The sequence below is a fragment of the Bos indicus genome, chromosome 27, assembly GCF_029378745.1.
Source record: "Bos indicus isolate NIAB-ARS_2022 breed Sahiwal x Tharparkar chromosome 27, NIAB-ARS_B.indTharparkar_mat_pri_1.0, whole genome shotgun sequence".
In the NCBI taxonomy this organism is placed as follows: domain Eukaryota; kingdom Metazoa; phylum Chordata; class Mammalia; order Artiodactyla; family Bovidae; genus Bos; species Bos indicus.
The window spans coordinates 6,344,753-6,365,243 of NC_091786.1; the positions used below are offsets into that span (position 1 = coordinate 6,344,753).

General features: G+C 48.6%; 1 long non-coding RNA gene across 1 annotated transcript; it reads left to right on the forward strand.

Annotated features, from left to right (window-relative positions):
- The first annotated feature begins 9,901 nt into the window (after window positions 1-9,901).
- Window positions 9,902-18,659, forward strand: LOC109553495 (uncharacterized). The gene is made up of 2 exons (XR_002180046.2): window positions 9,902-10,084; window positions 18,421-18,659. It is a non-coding gene; the product is annotated as an uncharacterized lncRNA (long non-coding RNA).
- The last annotated feature ends 1,832 nt before the right edge of the window (window positions 18,660-20,491 follow it).

The window sequence follows — 20,491 nt, forward strand, 5'->3', positions numbered from 1 at the left end:
AACTTTTATTATGTTTGTGTATGCCAGCCTGTGCATTTTTAAAAGATGTACAAATTATTAGTCCTATGTTTTGTTATTAGATTCAACAAACATAACATTTCATTTCAATAAACATAGTCGGAACAAACCACACAGAATAAAAAGGGAAATGAACTGCATGCATTGTCCACTGGAGGTGCGCTTACAGGCACTGAACACAGACAATCGCTGTTCTGTTTGGTCTTTCTGTCTTTCCTTAATAACAGAAATTACATGCGTAACATGATTACCCCATAGGAGAGGCCTGTGACCATGCTGAGAGGACATGTCTCCTGAAGTTAGTTTGCCATTCGCTTGTTACCACCAAACCAGGGTGGTGACGCTGCCACCTGCAGGCATTACTGTGTATAACATCTAAACTATTTCTGTGCTTTGCTTCAGTGACTCTTAATGAGGCAAAACAGTCTCACCTGGATAGCCACAGAAAGGAAAGAAGGAATGTTAAAAACTCTTCAACTAACTCAGAATCTGTTTTTAGCATTTATACAAACCGATGGAAATGACTCTATGTTTTCAGATTTTGTCTTCCTCCCTTCCTCAGTTCCAACAAGCAATGGTTGCATGCAGATTATTCTTCCATGAAAGAAACAGACTCTGGGTCTGCACTTCGTACATATGGACTTTCTTTGAAGGAATTTAGAATGTGAGCATTCTACGTCCGTCAGAAGCTGTTCAGTGATCCCTGTTTGCTTCTGGGCAGGTAACTTGTGGCACATGCCGTCAGGGTCTGCAGAACTCTGTCCTGCAAGTGTGTAACTTTCCTCTCTGCCCTTTGGTCTCATGATTTATCACCTGAAAGTGTTAAGGTCGTTGAGAACATTGCCTGAACCAGGAAGAAGCAGTTCTGGCTGGTCAATGGGCAGTTGTAAAATACTGTGACTAAAATTGTTTTTTAACTCAGAGAAAAGTGAAGTGTCGCTGATGATACGTTTCCGACAGTACTTTTCCTGTGATTCACATGCAGTGACAGCTGTTCATGATCTTTGAGATTCTCAGATTGTAAAAATCATCATCTCAAATTTACCACACTGGTTTTGATGAGGCTGCATCTCTAGTAAAATAATGCAGATTTTCCTGAAGGGAGAGGGGACCCCACCTCCTTTCAGAGAGGAGGAAGGAGTGGGTCCTTCTGCCACTTCGGACAGGCCAGCGTCACCTCTCAGGGAGCTGAAGGGGAGAGTGCAACTCTTGGCCATTGAGGAAAGAGGAATCATTCATTTAATGTAAGAAAAATGCCATTATTAACTCTGGAAAGTGATGTCAGGTTGACTTGTTTCTCTGATCTGAGGACCATATACATAAGCACACATACATGATTCCAGAGCACAAGGCAGATTTCTTCACTAAATAACCTGTCTTGAGAGTTTCTAGGTTACTGCTCTTTTTACCTTCTTTAAAAAGAAAATTTCAAACTATGTCATCATTTTGCTTTTCCACCTGCCTGCATAAAATCCATAAGATGTGTTTTCTGGATTTGGCTTCTGTTGTTTTTTTGTTTTTGTTTTTTTTTGCTAAACAAAGTTTTCTAAATCACTTAGTTTATTTGACCTTGATGTGGCCTTTTAAGCCATCAGCAAACCTGAGGTCTGCTGGCAAGTCCTTCACCTGAAGGCAGAGAAGTAGCAGAGCTGTTTCTGAAACCGCGTTCCTGCTCCTGAGACGCTTTCGTTCAGTGACCAACTCTCAGGCGCACCTCGGGAACTCAGAAAACACTGGCTGAATTGTACCAGAAAGAGTCAAGGGATAACAGTCTGGAAAATTTTATTTCTACCTCTTGTAAAATGTGTGGTGCATGTCTGTGTGGTGTGTGTGTGTGCGTGTGCACATGCAGGCATGTGTGTGCACCTGTGTGTACCCCCCCACCCCCGGGGGGAGTGCAAACCTCACTGGGAACTAGTGAGGAGAGGACTCTTGCCCCCAGGCACGCACAGAGCTGCTGCCTCATCCTGTGCAGGCCTCAGGCTCCCTCCTCAGACACTTCCCCCCACCCGCCCTCTGAACCAACCCCTTCATCCTTTCTGCTGCCTCCTTTTCCTCATGAGCTGATTGGTTCATACAAACACTCACACACGTGTGTGTACTGTTTGTATTTCTTGTCCATCTCCCCCTCATCCACTGAAGTAAAAGTTCTAGCATCAAGGACCCAGCAGTCCTTGAATCGTCTGAGTCGAATCAGAGAGACAGAGTCAGCACCTGTCCAAACAGCGGGCCCTGCAGGGGTGTCCCCAGCTAGGCTGTAGCCCACGACCCCAGCCTCAGCTCCTTTGCAAGCCTGGACTTGGGGGTGTGAGAGGCCTCATTCATGGGAGTCTGAGAAGGTCCCCCATCTTCCTAGAGTCACAGTCTCCAGAGTTCCAGCCCCAAGTCTCACACTAGCTCTCTAAGGTGGCAAGCTGACCTAGGCCCACGTGTGAAGGGACAGGGTGATGGTGCCCTTGGAGAGACCAGCAGGTCTAGCATGGCCGACCCCAGAGCAAGAGGGTCCCAGACACACAGCAGACAAGCAGTCACCCTGTGGGAGGAACGGAGCACCCCATAAGGGACCGGTGATATTTAGATCCAAGTGCACTGGGAAACTGAAACCTCCAACAACTCAAAATGGTGTTGGCTATTTAAGAGCAATTTAGGGCACATTTATTCTTAACAGAAAGCTTCTTGTGCCTGCCCTGGAGTGCCTCCCCCTGGGATTGCTTGTGAAACTGGTGATGACTCAGAACTTCGGAGCAGAGCAGGGCATCCCCGGCCCGTATCTCGCTCAGTCCTTCGCAGACCCTGATTTCCGCCCCCCCCACCCCCCTGTCACCCCCGCTCTCTGCTCACGGGTGTCAGACTGCAGGGCTGGATCACCGCACGGCCCCGCCCAGGACTAGAGGCTCTGCAGTTGTTGCCTGATGAGTAACCCGAGCGTGGTCCAGTCTCCTGCCAATTATCTTTGATAAGATCAAGCCCACAGCATACCAGTTTTTCCCACTGATTTCATGATAAATACTCGTTCCTGGAACCCAGGCCCACAGCAGGTGTTGTGGTCATAGCAACAACAGGATCAGGATGATAAGCAGTAGGGCAGAAAGGTCTGACCATCTCTCACCTAGGTTCTCAGCCTCGGCACCGCAGGACCTTTGGGAGGACAGTCCTTGGTCCAGAGGGCTGTTTCCTGGGCCGAATGATACCCAGATGCTTAGCCATCCTCTCAGCCTCCATGTACCAGATGCCATGGCCACCTCACCTTGGTTAGGAAAAACACCAGAAATTTCCCCAGAAATTTCCGAACATCCCCCTGGTCAGGAATGGGGGGGTGGCAGGGGGATGCCAGGTCCAACCAGCCCATCGAGCTTTTCTGGAAACACAAGCTCTGAGGGGGGAGAGGAAACATCAGGGCTGCCTGGAGGAAAACCTCAGCGGACTCAGAATGCTGTGGTGCATCCACCCCAAGGGCGAGACTTCAGAAGGCAGTTTTGGGTGCTCCCAATTATAATCCCAGGCCTCCAACTGATACCATCATCAGTTTGCCCACAAAAATGCAGCTCTGGCTTAACTTTAACCTTTACAAGGCTGTTTGTTTCATCTTGTGAGTTTTTTTCTGGACCCTGCAGGGTGGACAGATCTCCAGGGGCTTGAGAAAATTCCAAGACCCACTCCCTCTCTTAGGGAACGTGCTTCTTGACTTGCTGATGACAACTGCTGTGTTTGCGAGCAGGCATGTAGTCCAGGCAGACCAGACATCAGTCAGAGGCCTGCTCTCCTGCTTCTGAAGCCCAAACAAGACTCTGTTTTCATTTCCCTAAAACAGCAGTGATTCCATTTTAAATGCTTGTGTGTGGGTGCACTGTGTGTGCTCACTCAGTTGTGTCCAACTCGGTGACCCCATGGACTGTGGCCCGCCAGGCTCCTCTGTCTGTGGGGTTCTCCAGGCAAGAGTACTGGAGTTGGTGGCTATTTCCTCCTCCAGGGGATCTTCCCGACCTAGGGATGGAAATGAGCTCTCCTGGGGCTATATTAGCAGGTGGATTCTTTACCACTGTGCCACCTGGGAAGCCCCATATGCATATGTATGTATATATTCTTTTTCAGATTCTTTTCCATTATAGGTTATTATAAGATATTGAACATAGTTTTCTGTCCTATACAGAAGGGCCTTGTTTATCTTATAAACCCATTCTTTTATTATCCTAAATAAATTATTTATTTCAAAATGTTTATTGAAATATAGTTGATTGACAGTGTTGTGGTAGTTCCAGGTGAACAGTAAAGTGATTCAATTATATTTACATATGTAATTATATATAATCATTTTTTGGAGAAGGCAATGGCACCCCACTCCAGTACTCTTGCCTGGAAAATCCCATGGACGGAGCAGCCTGGTAGGCTGCAGTCCATGGGGTCGGTAGGAGTCGGACACGACTGAGCGACTTCACTTTCATTTTTCACTTTCATGCATTGGAGCAGGAAATGGCAACCCACTGCAGTGTTCTTGCCTGGAGAATCCCAGGGATGGGGGAGCCTGATGGGCTGCCATCTCTGGGGTTGCACAGAGTTGGACACGACTGAAGCAACTTAGCAGCAGCAGCAACAGCAACAGCATAATCATTTTTTACATTCTCATAGCTTATTATATAATATTAAGTATAGTTCCTTGTACTGTACAGTAGGTCCTTGTTGGTTATCTATTATATATAGTAGTTTTTATATGTTAATTTCAAACTCTTAATTTATTCTTCCCTCCTTCCTCTTTGGTAACCATAAATTTGTTTTCTATTTTATAAACTCATTCTTAATAAGCAAGAAACCAAGGCCCAGGAAGGGATTTGCTGAGGACTCCTGTTGGGCCCCTGTTGTAGAGGCCTCTTGGTTTTCTAGAATGGCAGTGAGCACACAGCAGCATCTGTCTGGAGACAATACAAGCAGTTTCCCGTGATGAGAAAGTTCCTGGGTAACAAGCAGGTGGTGCACGAGGAATCTGGACATATATGTTCAAATAACAAGAATTTGGTCGTTTTTCCATCTCTGTCTACGGATGAGCAACACATAATATGAGGGCTGTCAGGACCAGCAAGGTGTTCCTTATGCTCAGGCATAATGTCTGGCACAGGCAGATATTGTGATATTTGTTAAATTAGGAGGAAAAAAAAAAGTTTGGCTCAGAGCCAGGGCACTGACTGCGGGCATGTAATGATTTACACAGGACCCAGCACCCAGGGTTAATACCCACCCTGGCCTTCCATGGGCTTGATAAATGGGGAGGCAAGTGTGTGGGGATGGGGTGCTGGGGGGCAGTGCACCCCCTTTTCTCCTGCTAAGACAGCAGCTCCATTACCTTTCTGACACATTCATTGTCGATGCTGTTAAAAAATAAAACCTGCTTTAGTTCTGAGTACTTTGCAAGGAAGCTGGATGGTGACGTCTGCAGGTGGATCCTGGGTGGGGGCGGGGTGTGTGTGGGGGGGCCAGGCGACCCCCCTCCCATCCTGATGCCTGCACAGGGCCCTCACCTGTCCAGTAGCCAAACTGGAGGCCTGGTGAGTCCACAACTTTAGAGCAAATGCTGCCTTCACGCTGCCAGCCCGGCGGGAACTCTGGAGGCCACGAGACCTGCAGAAAGCTCTGCCTTCTGTGCACAGAGACACGGCATCACCTGAGTCTTTTTCGTGTTGAAAAGGCAGATTCCAGGGAATTCCTTGGCATCCAGTGGTTAGGACTCGGTGCTTTCATTGCCAAGGCAAGTGTTCCGCCCCTGGTCAGGGAATTATGATCCTTCAAAGCTGTGCAGCACAGCCCAAAATAAAAGACAGATTCTAGAGTTTCACTGCAGGCAATTTTCAAGCAGGAGCTTTTCGTGAAGGTGTCCCTGGTGATTCTGATGGGCTGCCTCGTTTGGAAACTGGCCACTAAAAAACACCATAGAATTCACCACCTTCTTTTGCTGGATGGGAACGTGAGGGTGGCAGGTGGCCTGGGACACCTGAGGTCATCTGCACCCAGCGGCACCTGAGCTCTGATTCAGGAGGGAGGTGTGATCAACACCTGATGCAAACAACTCCTGCCTCTGGGAAGTGGCTGGCCACGCGGCCCGTGAGGCAGACGTGCCCTGGAGAGCAGCAGACGAGGACAGGACCCAGCCAGCTGCAGCCAAGGTCAGGCACCAGGGAGAGAACAGGAGCAAGTGCAGGGAGTTCCGGGGCATGTGCCACCCCTGACCACCATGTGAGCTCCACTAACCGAATAATCAGGATGCAGACCTTCCATGGGAACACAGAGGGTCTCTCCCCAGCCTGTCCCTCCAAACCCCTGCCCCTTCTCAGAAGCAAATACTGCTTCCACTCGGTGACTTTCTGTTAGTCTCCAGGTTTCCCCTGTGTTTCAATATGTGGATGTGCACGCACGTATATTTTTTTTTCTTTTGCCCCACACAAATGTGCTTAAATCTGAAGTTTCTCCCTGAAAAGACCCTGACCCGAGCTTTCTCAGGCAAAGAGTGTTAATGATCTCCGCCCTCTGGAAAGCAGTGAGGGATGCAGGCCCTCCTGACGTGGCCCCAAACTATAAACAAGGCCTTGAGTCTGTTTTCAGACACAGCAGAGCGGAGTGGAAATAGCTACCATGGACCACGTGAAGAGGTAAACTGAGGTGAGCGCAAAATTGCCGAAAAGATGAGTTTATTCAGGAACAGCAGTAATTGCATCAGGGCACACAAACTGTAGAAGCCATAAGTGAGTCAGTCAAAGATGTGGAGTAGGCTATGTTTATGGCCAGGAAATGTAAAGAAGGGAGAGTCCAGTTAGTCTATTAAAATAAAAATCAGTTTAAAAAAGTACAAAGACCAGGCCTGAAAGTTCCCTGAGCAGACAAAACCAGCCCAGGCAGGCAAACAAAGCTCAGATGAGCCTAACCCAGGTCATTTCTTTTTCTCACCTCTGGAACCATAAGCAAACCCTCCAAGGCTGATATGAGGCAACCTATGACCAAGGCCCTCTCATTTAAGAAAACTGTAATATTATCACTTTTCTGTGAACCAAGCATTTACAGAAATTCTGTTTCTAGTCCTGAAGTTTTACTTTTCTGAGGGCACATGCATAAGATTTTCCATTTTATATCTTCTGGTTCCATTTCAGATTGAAATCCTTTCACAAACGTGGGCTGTGGCATTTAGAGAAGGGCCATCGCTGGGGTGTCAAGAGTTTGGGGAGCTCTCAGGAGTGGAGTACCGGGAGTTCTGAGGTCCTAGGAGACGGAGAGTTAACCGAGGTGCAGACACGTGTGTTAGTCGGGATGGCTGCTGTAACGAAACACACAGGCTGGGAGCCTGAAGGGCAGAAGCTCCTGTCTCGTGGTTCTGGAAGTGGCCTTCTCATCGTGTGCTCATGTGGCAAAGAGAGCAATGAATCTCTTCCTCTGCTTATAAGACTACCCGTCCTACAGGGATGGGGCCTTGTGACTTCTTTCAGCCTTAACTACCTCCTTAAAGGGCCCACCTCCAAACACAGGGCTTCAACATGGGCAACTGGGGGACACCATTCAGTCCATGGCAGCACTCACTTCATTCATTTCCTCCAGCGACTGGTCATCTATACCAACAGCAGACTCTCCTGGGAGGGGAGATGATGGGGGTCTCCATGCGGCCCCTCCCTCAGACCTCACTGATGTCAGGGGAAGCAGCCAGCATGCCAAGAACATGACAGGAAGGAGGCTGTAAAAGGGGCAGCCCAGAAGTACCAGGCACTTCTGGACAAGGGAAGGTCAGGGAGGACTTCTCAGAGGAGGTGGCTGGCAAACAAGAGAGAGGCTCACCCACAGGAGCCGCCAGCCCCCAGGAGCAGGGCGCCTTCTTCCCTCCTGCGGCGCTCAGCACATGGTGGTTATGTCATAAATATCGTTGAAATGCAGTCGAGTCCATCTCTGCTGCAGAGCGCTCCATGCTCAGTAGTCACGCAGGGCACGTGGGCTGGCCCGGGGCCCGTGAGCTGTCAGTGAAAGTGGCTGTTCTTACTCTAAGGAGCGCCGCACACAGGTGCCCCGCCAGTCCCTCCCCTGATCTGTGTAAACACCACACATTCCAGCTGTGCTGACCTGACGGGCTCTGTCTTGAATCTCCCTGGTTCACAGATGGGGCAAGTCCAGCCAAGAGGTTGTCCCAGCAGCTCCACAGGCCCGGCAGCTCCACAGAGAAAGCAGGAGCCTGGAGCCCTGCCACTGACGAGGAAGGGAACCTCAGGCTGGTGGCACACGTCTCTGTCTGCTTCCTTCTCGTCCAGTCACCTCTCCCCTCTCTTTACTCTCCCAGCTCTCCACCTTCAGTCACGTTCTGGGCTCACATTCTGCATCTCGGGAAACCCAAACCGAGACACTGCTTCTGCGGAAATGTCTATGCAACTCACCACCACTTCCCCAAATCACCTCCTCCTCCGGGTTATGCTACCTTGGTCCGGGGCATCACCTTTTTCCTAGACAGAGCCAGGAATCGAGCTCAGTCTGTCTCCAGTGTCTGCGAGACTTTTCCTTCTTAACATCCCTGAATCCATGTCTCCTTTCTTCCCCGCTCCACGACCTTAGTTAAGACCCTCATTGCTCCACCAGCTCCTCCCTTGGCCTCCCAAGTCCAGTCTTCTCTTTCTCCACCCACACTTCCCTGAGATGGTTTCTAAAATGGCAACTGGCTTGTGTATTTCTCCTGATTCAAATCTTCCAGACCTCCCTATTGCCTAAGGAAGAAACCAAAGCCAAACTCACACACTCTTCCTCAGATCCCCACCTTGTTCCGTGGTCCTCACTTGCTGCCAATCAGAGCACCTATCCAGTGCCATGGCAGCGGCCTGTCTGCTGGTCCATCTCCTCAACTAGACTTTTGCAGGAAACCAACATAAATCTTGGTCCTCACTGCACCCCAAGACCCTAAACACCACCCAGCACATAACAGAAACCACATATACACACCTGAGTCAGTGAGTGAAAGGAGAAATGTTTGAATACGACGAACTCTGTCCCTTCCCCTAAATTTTGCTGTGCACTTAAAACTGCTCCAAAAAATTTGTCTTGAGCAAAAAAAAAAAGTTTAAGTGACAGAAGAAGCTCATAGATTATAAAAGATTTGAGAGATATTTTGATTAAAAAAAGCAACACCAGCCAGAAACTAGAAAGACTAGTATTAGTCAACCTTGGGCAGGAAGAAAATCCTATCCCTAAAGGTTTGAGGAAAGGAAACAGCCCAGCTTTTGTGAGGGACTAGGGTGAAGTCCTGGAGAAGGTGGTGGCACCCTACTCCAGTACTTCTGCCTGGAGAATCCCATGGATGGAAGAGCCTGGTGGCCTGTAGTCCATGGGGTCGCTGGGAGTCGGACACGACTGAGAGACTTCACTTTCATTTTTCACTTTCATGCATTGGAGAAGGAAATGGCAACCCACTCCAGTGTTCTTGCCTGGAGAATCCCAGGGACAGGGGAGTCTGGTGGGCTGCCATCTCAGGGTCGCACAGAGTCAGACACGACTGAAGCGACTTAGCCGCAGCAGCAGCAGCAGAAGGGTGAAGTCTGGGGCACCGCATGGAGAGTGCAGCTCAGCTAAAGGCCTGATGCGGGCTGCCAGCCAGGTGGCCGCCTGACTCAGTGCCCCCGGGGCCACCTCTCCAGCTCCCTGAGCCTCTGGCAGGAAGGGTTCCAGCGTGCACTCCCGTCCCAGGAACTCCATCTGAGCGGCTCCTCGGGGACCCAGAGCAGAGCAGGCGCCGCCTCCAGGCCTGCAAGCCCAGCGCAGGATCCAGCTGCAGCCGAAGGGAGATGCGCGTCCACATGACTCCCTGACAACTCAGGGCTTGACGTGAAGGGTTATTTATTCGAATCTCTCCCTGGCCTTGGACGCCGCCCTTCACGTTGGTGTGTGCGGTTGTGCAATCCTCCAGCCCTATAAAGGCGGTAACCCTGCTGCCTCTGGAGCCTATGGAGCCCGGCCTCCCCTGAGCCTCCCTCCCTGGGCCTCTGGCCGCCGGCGGCCACCATGAGGGTCCTCCACCTGCTGCTGCTGGCCCTCGGCCTGCTTCTCTCCCAGCTGGGCCCAGGTGAGCCAGGACCCTGCAGCACCCGGGGCTGGAACTTGGGTACACATCTGAGGTTGACCTTCTCTGCAACCCAAACCCAAGGCAGCAGGAAGGCCTCTCCGGGGCTAAGCGGCCTGTCGGGGGCAGATGGCATGGGGTGGTCTGACCGAGGGGTCCAGGCCATCCTGAGTGCAAGGAGTGCACCTGCCTGCCTAGAGCCTCCCTGGGCTAGTTCTCCCAGGAGCCTGAGGGCAGCTGAGCAGCAGGAGAGCCCTCCTGTTTCTCTCTCATGTCTCCCTCAGGGCTCCCTTCCCTCTGCCTTTGGTGGGGATGTCAGGTGCCAGGCAGCCCCCACAACCCAAGCCCTGTCTCTGTCTTGGGATTCCATAAAGTATCCTCTGTGAAGGGGACCCCTACTCCATCTGCAAGATGCCCCCTTACCCCCGAGAGGCACAGTGTCCCAGCCAGCCCAGAGGTGCACCCCGTCTCTTGCCAGGGCCCAGGGTGGACGCTCCCAGATGTTCTCCTGCAAGCAGGTGCCACCTGCCCTGCCCACAAGACCAGTTCCACCGGAGTCTTTGACTCGTGTGCAGACACTCAGGGATCCACCTTCCTTGAGAAATCCTCTCACATCCTCCAGGGTGGCCCATTCCCCAGTGCACCGCAGGGGAGCTCTGTGTCAGGCCAGGGGATGCCAGTTCCTCAGGGTCAAAGCAGCAATGCCCCTGGTGTAAGAGAAGGCGAGCCCCTGCCTGCCAGAAGAATCAAGAACACAGTTTATCCCAGCCCTGCCACTCAATCCCAGGTCGTCTCCAGCCAGTCACCTCTTCTGGCTGTTAGTTTCCACGTTGGCAGAGTGAGTGGGCTGCGGCAGAGGGCTCTAAGAGCCTTAAGCTCTGGAATTCCCTGCAAGCCCCGCTGTGCTTTCCTCCAGGCCAGCACGTCGTTGTGCAGTTGTGCCTCACTTACTCCAGGGGTTCCTCAGAGCTCCCCTCGGACAGCTGGGTTCCGAAGTATTCCAATGCAGACTTTAATGTTTCCAGTCGGGACCCTTAAGAGACTCAGAGAAATCCATGCAGTGTCCTGCTGTTATCATACTCATCTCACAGCACGTGAGTTCATGAACAGCCGTGCAAAGTCTCTTACCGCAGCTCAGTTCACACTGAAAATGTTTGAAAGCCACTATATTAACATGAAGAGTTGTTTTCAGTCTGTGACATCTAAGTAGGATTACAGGCATCTCATCCAAAGCCTCGAAAAAACGTGTTCCTGGGGACACGCAGGAGGAATTGCGCTTACTAATCACTCCTTCCAGAAATGGCAGCTGATCTGATGGCATGCCCAGCGTAAACTGGACTGGCTTAGATACTGCCCTTGGACGACAGGCAAGCCCTGTCTGCACAGAAGCAGCAGCAAAGAGGGCCTCAGGATGGGGACCTTCAGGACTGCTCGCCGAGCCCAACTGCTCTTCTAGAAGGGGTGGAGTGAGGTCCTCCCCACCTCTGGGCTGGAGCTAGGGGGGCCTGAGCAGCAGGGTCCCTGCAGATGGAGCACCCCCTCTGAGCCCTGAGATGCTCACACCAGGAAAGGGGCTGCAGGGAAGGGCAAGCTCGATACCACATTTTCCGGGGGATGCGAAACTTCTGGAGGGGAGGAAGACCCCAGGTGTTTTCTGCATCAGAACACACCAGGGTCCCCAACCTGTGTCCCAGGGTTGAGGTGCCCCGTGCTCAGCTGCCAGCTGGGGTGTTTCCCCTCCTTGTGGTTGCGTGTTCGTTGCTTTGTGCTGGTTGTTGCAGCTGCTGCAGCCGCCCCTGCAATACCCGCCCTGCCAGCAGGCTGCCCCAATGCCAGAGGCCTGGGGCTAGTGCAGGGAGGGAGGCGGCACTGCTCAGCCACCCCGAACCCCTACAGGGTCGGTTCACTCCTTTTCTGGAAGAGCCCTCAGACCGGGTCGTTTCACAGGTAGGGAATCGAGGCCTGTGAGGCCCCGGGGAACCAGCGCTTTGTGGTCACTGCAGGAGATCCTAAGACTTGGTGTTCTTGGGCAGTTTTTATCCTGGTCAGAGAAAAAGGCCTGTGTCGCCCACTATTAGCTTACACGGATGGTCTTTGTGTGAACATGGAATAATGTCACAGTGGCAAGGCTACCCAGGTCCCTGCAGAAGCTGGACAGGAGCCCAACAGAGGTGCTGAGAAAGGCTGAGGCTGTGTCCTTGTTGTTCAAGGAGTATCCGGCGAAGAGCTGCTGCAGGCAGGCATTGCCCCAGGATGAGGGGATGCATTAGGGAACAGCCCCAGAATCCATGGTTGCACATTTGAGAAGCAGAGCACAAGCAAACCGATTACAGAATTCCTTAGCCAATGACAGTTGTGCTGTGAAATGCTGTTAAGAGCACAATACTAGGGGAACACGTGACGGTGAGAGCTGACAGGGTCTCGAGGAGCTGGGAAGGCTTTGTTGAGGATGCTGAGAAGTGAGGGAATGATGAAAGTCATTTTTGAGTTCATGGAATTTTCAAAATAATATTTAACTCTCTCCCAATTAAAAGTCAAGATATATCACAAAAGAATCAGATTTTTATCTTCTTTCCTTAAAAATGTTTTAAAATTTTATTTAACTTTTAATTTTATATTGGAGTATACTTGATGAAAAATGTGTTATGTTCAAGTGTACAGCAACATAATTCAGTTGTACGTATACATGTGTCTACTCTTTTTTCAAAATCTTTTCCAGTTTAGGTTGTTACATAATATTGAGCAGAGTTCCCTGTGCTATTTGGTAGGTCCTTTTGGCTGTGTTCTCAGTGGCTTCAGTCAATGTCTGTCTCTGTGATGCCATGGAGTGTAGCTCGCCAGGCTCCTCTGTCCATGGGATTCTCCAGGCAAGAACAATAGAGTGGGTTGCCATGCCCTCCTCAGGAGATCTTCTTGACCCAGGGGTTGAACCCAAGTTTCCTGTGTCTCCTGTATTGCAGGCAGATCCTTTACCTGCTGAGCCACCAGGGAAGCCCTTTGGTTATCCAAATCAAATATAGCAGTGTGTACATGTTGCTGCTGCTACTGCTGCTGCTGCTGCTAAGTCGATTCAGTCATGTCCAACTCCGTGCGACCCCATAGATGGCAGCCCACCAGGCTCCCTCGTCCCTGGAATTCTCCAGGCAAGAACACGGGAGTGGGTTTCCATTTCCTTCTCCAATGCATGAAAGTGAAAAGTGAAAGTGAAGTCGCTCAGTTGTGTCCGACTCTTCATGACCCCATGGACTGCAGCCCACGAGGCTCCTCCATCCATGGAATTCTCCAGGCAAGAGTACTGGAGTGGGGTGCCATCTTCTCCTAAAGACACAACAGATGTGGCAGATTCCTGCATGGCAGCAGTGAGCTGCGGCTCAAGAGTGGCTTTGCCTTCACACAGGATGCACTCCTCGGGACCCCAAACACCCCACCAGTCCCTACGGCCTCACCTCAGCCCATTTCACGGAGCTGTGTTATCTGCCTGGCCGAGGTGGGAATCTGGATTTTCAGCCCCAACTTAATTAAACCATTGAAAGTGAAACTGTTTGGAGTCATTTTTGGCCAGGGGTGTTTCTGAAGAGCTCTGGTACCAAAGTTCTTTATCTCTTAGCCCAGAAAAGAATTCAAGGACAGGCAAAGTGATGCTGCTGCTGCTGCTAAGTCGCTTCAGTCGTGTCTGACTCTGTGCGACCCCATAGATGGCAGCCCACCAGGCTCCACCATCCCTGGGATTCTCCAGGCAAGAACACTGGAGTGGGTTGCCATTTCCAAAGTGATAGAAGTGATTTATTAGACTATGACATTTGTGAGGTTTAAAAGTGGGCAGACAATGGGGTGCTGCACCCCAAAAACTTACTGCCTTTGTTTATAAGCAATGGAAAAGTGGGGAGGGGGAGAAGAACTTCTTTGACTTTCTTAGGTGGACATCATGCTTCCAGCATTGCTCTTCCTCCAGGTTGAACAGGGGCATTTTCTCATCCCTTCTTGGTCGAGCTAGGTCCACAAATTAATTTTACTATGTGTGCAGAGACCATGTCTGGGGATCATTGACTCACTGAGCTCACTGGGCAGACGTGGGTCTCATGCCACTGTTGTTTTACTGTTTTGAGCCATGCCTTGTGCCTATGCTGCATGGTTTTGTTGCTAAGCAAGCACCGAAGAATTGATGCTTATGACCTGTGGTGTTGGAGAAGACTCTTGAGAGTCCCTTGGACTGCAAGGAGATCCAACCAGTACATTCTGAAGGAGATCAGTCCTGGGATTTCTTTGGAAGGAATGATGCTGAAGCTGAAACTCCAGTACTTTGGCCACCTCACGTGAAGAGTTGACTCATTGGAAAAGACTCTGATGCTGGGAGGGATTGAGGGCAGGAGGAGAAGGGGACGACAGAGGATGAGATGGCTGGATGGCATCACTGACTCGATGGATGTGAGTCTGAGTGAACTCCAGGAGTTGGTGATGGACAGGAAGGCATGGCATGTTGCGATTTATGGGGTTGCAAAGAGTCAGACATGACTGAACGACTGAACTGAACTGAACTGAACTGAAGCCTGCTTGGTTTTATGGTTAAGCAAGCCTGCTCTCAAGTGATCATTAACTTACAGGGGTCTCCAATATTTTTCTGCTTTCAGTCCCCTAGTGGGATTAACTATTTAATCACCTATTTTGTCTCTTCACTCTGCCTCTGTCAAAATGAGAGAGGGCAAGGACAAACCACATGGGAAGGAGAGCTGGTATGAGAGCCCAGGAGGTAGGCGAGCCGCTCAGTCGTGTCCGACTCTTTGTGACCCCATGGACTGTAGCCTGCCAGGCTCCTCCATCCATAGGATTTCCCAGGCAAGAATACTGGAGTAGGGTGCCATTTCCTTCTCCAGGGAATCTTCCTCCACCCAGGGATTGAACCCTGGTCTCCTGCATTGAAGGAGGAAAAAAACAAAACAAAACAAAACAGAGCTCTTACCCTTACTCTAGTCCTCCCAGCTCCACTATGGGGAGGAAGAATCATTACCCCCATTCTGTGGTTTAATAACTTGGCTAAAGTCACATGATTGGTAACAGACAGAGCAGCGACTCTGTCAAACCCAGGCCATCAGCTCCAACTCTGCAGGGCTGTCCAGGCACAAAGCATGCTGGGACCAGGGTGAGGGCTCAGGAGAGGAGCCAGGGATGTAGGGAAGCACAGGTCAATAAGGCCTGAGGCAGCAGGAGACCCCATCAGTGTTCAGGTGGGCCCCAGAGGCTTTCAAACCAGAGAGTCACAGAATCAAACATGGCTTCTTCTTTGTAAGGATCTATTTCTTCATTCTGGCTGTGCTGGGTCTTCGTTGATGTGAGGACCTTCTCTAGCTATGCAGCAGGGGCTGCTCTTTGTTGCGTGTACAGGCTTCTTGTTGTAGTGGCTTCTCTTGTTGGGGATGAGCACGGGATTTCCAGAACGTGGGCTTCGGTAGTTGCGGATCCCACGCTCTAGAGCACAGGCTCAGTAGTGTGGCACATGGGGCTCAGTTGTTCTGAGGCATGTGGGATCTTCCTGGGCCAGGGATCAAACCCATGTCTCTTGCATTGCAAGGCAGATTCTTAGCCACTGGACCACCAGGGGTGCCCCAGACATGGCTCTTTTAAGTGATTGGTCTCCTGGGTGTGGAGGCTGGTCGGAGAAGAGGCCCTGTAATCTGGAGTAGTTTTTTATAGATTCTACATAGCAGCCCTGTCAGCTGTAAGCATGACAAATATCTTCCCTCACCTTGTGCCTTAGTTTTTCACTCTCAGAATTTTCCACATTATTTTAAGGTGGTTAAGGGTGTCATATTTTTTCCTTTAGTGTTAGTACTTTGGTGCCTTAAGAAATCTTTTTCTAGCCCAAAGGCATGAAGAATATTCAGTGTTGTCTTCTGAGGGCTTATTGATTTTCCTTTTACATCTAGGTTTATAATCATCTGGCAGTGATTTTTAATGTGCACGTATGGTGTGACTAAGGGTAAAGGGTTTATTTTTTCCATTATGAATATTTAATTGTTCCAGAACCAAGCACGGAGGAGACCATTTTCCTCCACTGTTATGCTGAGCCACTGTTGTTCAACTTTCAGTATCTGCATGGATCTCCTTGGGCATCTTCTGCTATTCTGTTTGTATATTCGTCTGCCCTGTTCAGTTGGTATGTTTGTATCCTCACCATCTGGTCTAATTACAGTGGCTCTATGCTGCTGCTGCTGCTGCTAAGTCACTTCAGTTGTGTCCGACTCTGCACAACCCCATAGACGGCAGCCCACTAGGCTCCTCTGTCCCTGGGATTCTCCAGGCAAGAATACTGGAGTGGGTTACCATTTCCTTCTCCAATGCATGAAAGGTGAAAGTGAAGTCGTTCAGTCGTGCCCGACTCTTAGCTACCCTGTGGACTGCAGCCTAACCAGGCTCTTCCATCTATGGGATTTTCCAGGCAAGAATACTGGAGTGGGTTGCCATTGCATTCTATAATTAGTCTCAAAATCCAGTAAAGCAAATTCTCCTGCCTTTTTTGCTAAGACTGCCTTAGCTATTCTTGGTCCTTTGAATTACCACAAAAATTTTAGAATCAGCTCTTCAAGTTTCACTGCAAGAATCTCCTGGGATTTTCATGGTTTTGGGCTAGCACTGCAGCTTGCTGCTGCTGCTGCTGCTAAGTTGCTTCAGTCATGTCCCACTCTGTGCGACCCCATAGATGACAGCCCACCAGGCTCCCCCGTCCCTGGGATTTTCCAGGCAAGAATACTGGAGTGGTTGCCATTTCTTTCTCCAATGCATGAAATTGAAAGTGAAGTCGCTTAATTGGGGGAAAATTAAAAGTTTAAAAATAATTAATCCTCCAATGTTTAAGCATAGCATTTCTACTTATTGAGGGCCTCTTTAAATTACAAAAAAAAATACTATATTCTTTACAGATAGAGATATTGCACATTATTTTTTAGATTTGTAACAAGGCATGTTTTATGCTCTTCTATAAGGTGTTTTTATTTCTTTCTTTTTTTTCCTGTTGATTGCAGAAGTAAAATTCTTTTTTTTCTTTCTGTATATTGATCTCATGGATAGCAAATTTGCTAAGCTTTCCTGTTAATTCCTTTTAGACTGCCTACATATAATCATAATATCTGCAAATAGAGACAGATTTTTATCTTCCTTTCCAACACTTCTACCTTTTGTTTCTTTCTTTCTTATCTTATTCCCCTAACTAGTGCCTCAAGTACAATGTGGAATGATAATGACTAGCAGTTACGCTCGTCTGATTGCCATCTCATGGAATGTTTCAGTGCTTGACCATTAAGTGTACAGTGTGCTGTAGGCTGCTGTAAGTACTCTTTATCAGGTTAAGGAAGTTTCCTCCAGGTCCTTATTTATTGGAGTTCTTTCTTTCTTTTTTTCAATCATGAATCAATGTTGAATTTTTTCCAATATTTTCCTGCATCTTTTAACATAATATAACCATTGACTGATTAGATAATGAGAACATTTAATCTCTATTCCTCTGTCAGTTAGTTAGGAAAAAGTGATACATTTCTTGGAGAATTAAATGCAGCCATAATAGGATGGACATGTACACACTGCTACATATAAAACGGTTTATATATGTATATATAAGTATTATATATATATATATATATATATATATATAAAATGGTATATATAAGTACTATACGTCCAACAAGGACGTATTGTATAGCACATGGAACTCTGCCCAATGTTACATGCCAGCCTGGATGGGAGGAGCATTTGGGGGAGAATGGATACATGTACATGTATGGGTGTGTTCCTTTGCATCCGCCTGAAATTATCACAACATTGTTAATCAGCTATACTCCAATATAAAATAAAAAGTTTAAATTAAAAAAAAAGTAACCATAAAAGTGCTATTTCCCAACCAAAAGAAAGATGACCAGCCTCAGAATCTTGAAAGTGATTGAGATCACATAATCTAGTCTCCTTAATTTTAAATTTGAGAACTGGGGTTCAGAATGTTTGAGTGCTTTGCTAAAAATCACACAGACTTATTCTATAATAAGGAACGTAACCAAAGCACTCTGATAAGATATGTTGCTATTCCTTTTTGGCCCTACAATGTACTGAATCTTCAAAGATAATGCCAAAAAATGAGGGCTCACTAAGTGTGGAGACACCATAACCCACCAGCATTGAGGGGGCTCTTCAGATGCCGTGTTTCACGAGTAGCTCCTCAGGTCATCTTGGTGTGAAGCTCTTGCAAGGGAAATCCCTGTGATGTGCTATGCAAAGGGCTGTCTGTCCTGCTTTATCCTGAAATCCCTGTGGCCGCAAGCCAGGAGTCTGACATGGTTGCTTTTCCCTTCTCTCAGGTGCTGGCCAGCTTATGGCTCTCGGCCAGCAGTCTGACAGCTACATATGTGCCAGGAAAGGGGGGACCTGCAACCTATCGCCCTGCCCCCTCTACAACAGGATCGAAGGCACCTGCTACAGGGGCAAAGCCAAGTGCTGCATCCGTTGACTCTGAGCTGGGAGCGATGGCAGAGGGCACTCAGGAGCCACGTGGAGTATTTGTAACCATTGTTTTAATAAAAGGATTTTGTGAGGAGGACGGCCTTTGAGACTAGAATGAGTCTTGTGTCTCCTTTTGGAAGAGATTAAGAAAGTTTGAAGTTCAAAAGGGCAGACATGCCAGGCTGCAAAGCCCACCGAGTATGGGACTGGGGGATGCTGACGAGGCCATAAGCCCTGCCACCTCCACTCTGATTCATCACCAGATCTACAGGTGAGCAATGCAGGGGGTCCAGGTGAGACCGAGAGCACGTGATAAATGACAGAGCCTCAGGCCCCCCTCATTCGTAGCAGAAGCCAATCCCCAGACCCAGCAATCTCAGCAGCCTGTCCATCTACTGAGCCCAGAACTGCTGCCCCTCCTCCTCCCTGGGTCGGGACCGTGGGCTATGGGTTTGTTAACCTTAGCATTTGAGAACTTTCATTAGGACCATAAAACTATCCTGAGTAAGGAGGCCTAATAGCTGGTTCCTGGAGGACCATTTCTAACTCCGGCACCGTCACATGATCTACTTACACATCACTCACAGAAGCATTCTCCAGGACCACTGCCCCTGCCTTTTGTCATCTCTGCACCACAAGGCCTGTAGACACCCACTGCTGGGAGAAAGAGGGTTGCCTTCCCTTTTCTGGCAAGAACAAGTCCACATTCCACTTTGATCAGTCACAAGCACACAAAAAAATCAAGCAGTATAAAAATGTGGGGGAATTCCCTGGTGGTGCAGTGGTTAGGGGAGTGGGTAGTATCAACTAAGTCCTTGTGGTTTATGAGACAACAGATGGTGTTTAAAGTTGATAAGTGAAAATAAGAGGGGTAAGCATGTCATTCAGAGAAGGAGCAGAGGTGAATGTGAAAAACATTGAAAGGCAGTGGCTTCCTGTTAAGTACTTTTGAAGAATTTTGTTTTCACAAAATACATGTATATTTGTGTAAAATGTATGCAGAGTTTGCATGGAGAACATATATTTTGAAGATGCAAAACATGACTGTTGTCCAGTGGAAAAGCCATGACCAGTGCCCCTCCTCAGAGCAGTATCTAAGAGATTTCCATCTGAGTTGTTTCCTGCACTGACATTTTGCTGCAGAATGGCCTGTTCCTAGGAGGTACGAGCTGAAGCATTTAGGGCTGGCTGAAATGTCACAAAGCTGGCAACTTCCTCTGTAATTGCTCAAAGCAAATTAAATTTGCAAAGTGATTACAAATGGTGGATCCGGAGGGAGGATGTACAGGTACACACTGTACTAATCTTGCCTGTGTGTCCATCTGAAGCTTCTCAAGATGAAAGTCAGGTTGGGGGGAGGATGAGAAACATCATCAGAACCAAGAGTTTTGACGTAAGAAAAGATTCATATAAAATTAAAAGGTTATATTAAAATCCTATAGCCTTAAATTTGAATTGGATGTATTAGTATAAAATCTGGACTTTCCCCCTCTTAACAAGTGTATATTTCTCAGCCCCACCCCTACAAATGCAGAGACAGTGAAGTAGCAATGAGCACCCCTAGCACACAGGCCATGGGTCGTTACCTTTGCCACTAGAAAGAACCAGGATGTCTTATAGAAGCGGCAGGTTCCAAGTACGGAGCATGAGATGGACAAGATGAGTCTGGAGTCTCATTGTGCTAGATAGTAGAGAAGCTACCAAAGGCTGGTGAATGTCCAGAGAACACTGGCTCCAATCTGAGAGGGACTCCCTAGGCTAGGATGGAGCATTTTCCATCCTGGCAGAGAATTATGACTATATCTGATTAAATATATAATATAGAAACACATTAAATACACAAAAATATAACAGTAAATTATATTTTAAACACCAAATATAGAAAAATCCACGAGGTCATACTGATACTTAAAAAACAATACTATTTAC